Source organism: Lynx canadensis, chromosome C1 (assembly GCF_007474595.2).
Source record: "Lynx canadensis isolate LIC74 chromosome C1, mLynCan4.pri.v2, whole genome shotgun sequence".
Classification (NCBI taxonomy): domain Eukaryota; kingdom Metazoa; phylum Chordata; class Mammalia; order Carnivora; family Felidae; genus Lynx; species Lynx canadensis.
The window spans coordinates 131393187-131397485 of NC_044310.1; the positions used below are offsets into that span (position 1 = coordinate 131393187).

At 36.8% G+C, this 4299-nt stretch overlaps 1 pseudogene; it reads left to right on the forward strand.

Annotated features, from left to right (window-relative positions):
- The first annotated feature begins 2005 nt into the window (after nt 1-2005).
- LOC115521344 lies at nt 2006-2536 on the forward strand (annotated as a pseudogene).
- Nucleotides 2537-4299: the final 1763 nt, after the last annotated feature.

The window sequence follows — 4299 nt, forward strand, 5'->3', positions numbered from 1 at the left end:
AATATGTACATAGTGTTATCTATCTTAATTTAGCAGAAAGGAAAACTATATACATTCGGGATGTCCTACCTTTTCTCCATGCTGGCATTATATTAGATAATATCACAAACCTTTTCCTCTCTGAACACTTTTTCTTAAAATCTTGTGCCATTAAGGTGGCCAAATCACAAAAGTTGCTCTCTGGCTTTACTTCATTGTTCATATTCTCCCATCACTTAAAAAAAGATATACTGACCACCTCTTCTTCATAAAGATGTGGAAGAAATGTCTAAGAAAGATGTGGAAGAAATCCTGCTTTGAAGAACAGAATAAACATGTTGTATAAAAGTCATTTTATTATTATAATGCATGTTGCTTAAATGACAGAATAAGAATGTAATCTGATTGCTGGCAGTTACTACATTATTTATATGACTGCTATTAAAATGTGAATTTAAAAAACACAATGGCAAGCTAATGTGAACAAAGGTAACCTAGTGAGGCCTTAGAAACCCTCCTGCTTGGTTAAAGTGAAAAAGAAAACAATGTGCTTCTCTTTTGCAAAAAATACAGTAATCCCGGTGTCTCATCTTCTCACAGAGAAATTCATCAAAATCACACAATTTTGCTACCTAGTTATTAATGAATATACATGATCACAGTTTCAATGTGCAATGTTCACAGATACTGTGCACATTAGGACATAATACATTGTGTGTTCCATTGTGTGTTCTGAGGTTCCATGACCTCAGAGAGATTGTGAATCATATTAGTCAACAGTTTTATCTAGTATTTCAAGAGAAAGGGAGAAAGGTTAAGAGGTGGGAGGTGGTAGATGTAAGTCCAAAATAATGTTGTGTACTTTTTAGACATTTTTCATATAGCTGGTATTTACTAAAGTACATTGGATCTCGGACTTCTCAGAATTTTCAGTTACTCCGGTAACATTTGTAAATTCATTTTGCAGCTTTGCTCCTTTTCTCTCTGCATGCTGATACCCCAGATGTTTGCTCTTCTGCTATTACTTATTTCAAAAGCATCTGAGCTTAAAATGATATAACTGGTCACAAAACTGAGTGCCAGGGCACTAATGTTCACCCTCAGTTACATAAGCGGCCAATAGCCCACATTCCCCTGAGAGGATATTGATCGTATATGAAGGTGTAAGAGTCCTGTCATTTTTACTCATACCTTCCCATATTAGGCAGATTAAATCATTACTATAAAATTATTAAAATAAAAGCCATTATCATGGCTTTGTGCTAACTTTTTATTTTCAAAAGGCCACATAAGAGCATTAGTCATTTCATTTTGATCAAACACAGGGCTGCACTGTACAAACTGCTCTGATCTAGTATATGACCCCATGTTCTTTGCCACAATGAATTAGGTGTTTGAATGTTTATAGAGATTCTAAAGCAGCCACTCAAGATAAGTATTCGTTGTTTGTCCTTTGTTTTCTAATCTAAGTATAAACTTCGTTGGTTTTAAAAAACCACTGAAATATTTAAGAACTGCTTCCTGTCTAAGGTGTTAAACATAAAATCATCCACATAATTACCTCCTGGATTTCCACTTTTGCTGCACATTTATTTCTAACAAAAACGTTATTTGGTATCATTGTGACCTCTCTATTGATCTACTTACTATTTTCTCTTTAAGTCAATTCAATTCTGATTTCATTTCTAACCAAATAGAAACCAAAGCAAATTATTTCCAGAATGCTTTTGTTAGCAACCTAGAAATCTTTCTCTCTACTTTCTATTTCATTTGCCTATGTCTAATCATAGGACCAGATTATTGGATTCAGCAGGACTGAATATTACTTCTGGAGAAAAGCATACACTCACATACACTGGCTCCCTATAAATCCATACTTGGATTTAATAATTGTGCATAAGCTTAGAGACATGGAGACAATTTGCTTTCAAGTTCTAGTTGCAATCTTGAGATATATGACTTGATACAGAACTTAGTATAGGCCTTGCAGACACTGCCACTTGGGTGCCACACCCACCACCCCACCATGGTCACCTCCACCATGTTTTTCAATATCTCTGTGGACAGCGAGCCCTTGGGCCTTGTCTCTTTCCAGCTGTTTGCTGACAAAGTTCCAAAGATAGCAAGAACTTTTGTGCTCTGAGCAGTAGGGAGAAATGATTTGGTTATAAAGATCCCTGCTTTTACAGGATTATTCTGCAATTATGTGCCAGAGTGACTTCACATGCCATAATGGCACTGGTGGCAAGTCCATCTATGAGGAGAAATTTGATAAGAATTTCATCTTGAAACAGATGGATCCTGGCATCTTGTCCATAGCAAATGTTGGACCCAAAACAAATGGTTCCCAGTTTTTCATCTGCACTGCCAAGATTAAGTGATTGGATGAAAAACATGTGGTCTTTGGTAAGGTGAAAGAGGCATGAATATTGTGGAAGCCATGGAATGCTTTGGGTCCAGGAATGTCAAGACCACGAAGAAGATCACCATTGCTGACTGTGGACAAATCTAATAAATTTGACTTGTGTTTTATCTTACCTACCAGACCATTCCTTCTGTAGCTCAGGAGAGCACCTCTTCACCCCCATTTACTTGAAATATCCTATAATCTTTGTGTTCTTGATGCAGTTCTATGGGTTCCATATTTTCCTTACTCCTCTCCAAGTCCAGCTGGATTGCAGAATTAAATTTATGAAATAAACTTATGAAAATGAAAACAAAATAACAACGAAAGAACTTAGTTACTAACCTGCAAAATTGGAAATGATATCTGTCTCTTGGAGATGCAAAAAAAAAATAATTGAAAAATCTGTGATGGAGGCATAAATTCATTCTTCTCATATCAGATTCAATCCAGGAAATACATTTTTGGTGAATGTTTAAAAACTGTTTAACATTAATTCATGACCCCACCCCCAGCACAAAAATTCACTCCAAATCCAGAAGTCATAGTTGTTTGTTCCAAAAATTCCCACAGGACTGAACTTGATCTTTCCTTCAAGCCTATAGCTATCAAGAATCCCCTAACAGAAATCTCCAGGAAGGAATGGAAGCATGGTCACATCTCTTCTCTACCTGGGTGATACTTGCAATATAATCATACCTACTTACTTTATATGGTGTTCAAGATTCATAATTCCACCTACCAAACAGACTAACAGAGAAAATGTCAGCTCTTTACATTTAAAGCTAGCTTTCATGCGTTATTTTTTTCTCTATCTCTTTTTAATAGCATTCCTCTGTTTATTGCAGCATTATTTACAATAGTCAAGATTTGGAAACAGACCAAGTGTCCATCAACAGATGAATGGATAAAGAAGATGTGAAGGGCACCTGGGTGGCTCAGTCAGCTAAACATTAAACTCTTGATTTCAGCTCAGGTCATGATCTCACGGTTGTAAGATGGAGTCATGCATTGTTTCATTTCCCAGGATAAATCTTGCTAGTTCCCACAGGACAAGATTTTGAGACCATGCCAATAATCATTCCTACTCTGAAAGCACTTGGGTCTGTGAACATCCTTTAAGAACATGACGGGTGAATCTGGCACCCACATGCTTGAAAGCTGAGTACAGAAATCACATTTTTCATTGTTTAACAATGTGTTCCTGTTGGTACATCACGTAAATACATAATTTTAATTTAGTAGATGGAGAAACTGAGGGCAGAGAGGCAAATGACTTTTTTGAGAGTACACAAGTGGCAAAACCTAGATTCAAAGTCAGATCTATCTGTTGTTGCCAAAGCCCATGTACTTTTTTTTTTTTTTCCAACGTTTATTTATTTTTGGGACAGAGAGAGACAGAGCATGAACGGGGGAGGGGCAGAGAGAGAGGGAGACACAGAATCGGAAACAGGCTCCAGGCTCCGAGCCATCAGCCCAGAGCCTGACGCGGGGCTCGAACTCACAGACCGTGAGATCGTGACCTGGCTGAAGTCGGACGCTTAACCGACTGCGCCACCCAGGCGCCCCCCATGTACTTTTTTATACCCATCTATCTCCTCTCTTCCAGGCCCTATTCATCAATAAATACTATTCACATACAGAGATAGTATTTTTTAATGTTAACAAAACATAAACTTCATTATTTTTAATGTGAAACATAAAGTAACTATTTGTATTTTATAATTTACTTTGCTTAATTTTCTATGTTGTTTTTGTTTGAAATAAAATTAAAATTTTCAGCACTATTCCTGGATATATATACACACATATATGTAAATGTGCATGAGCAAACACTCACATGCACACACACACACAATATGTGTATGTATAAATGTATGTGAAAGACATGTGCATGATGCATGGATGGATGTGAA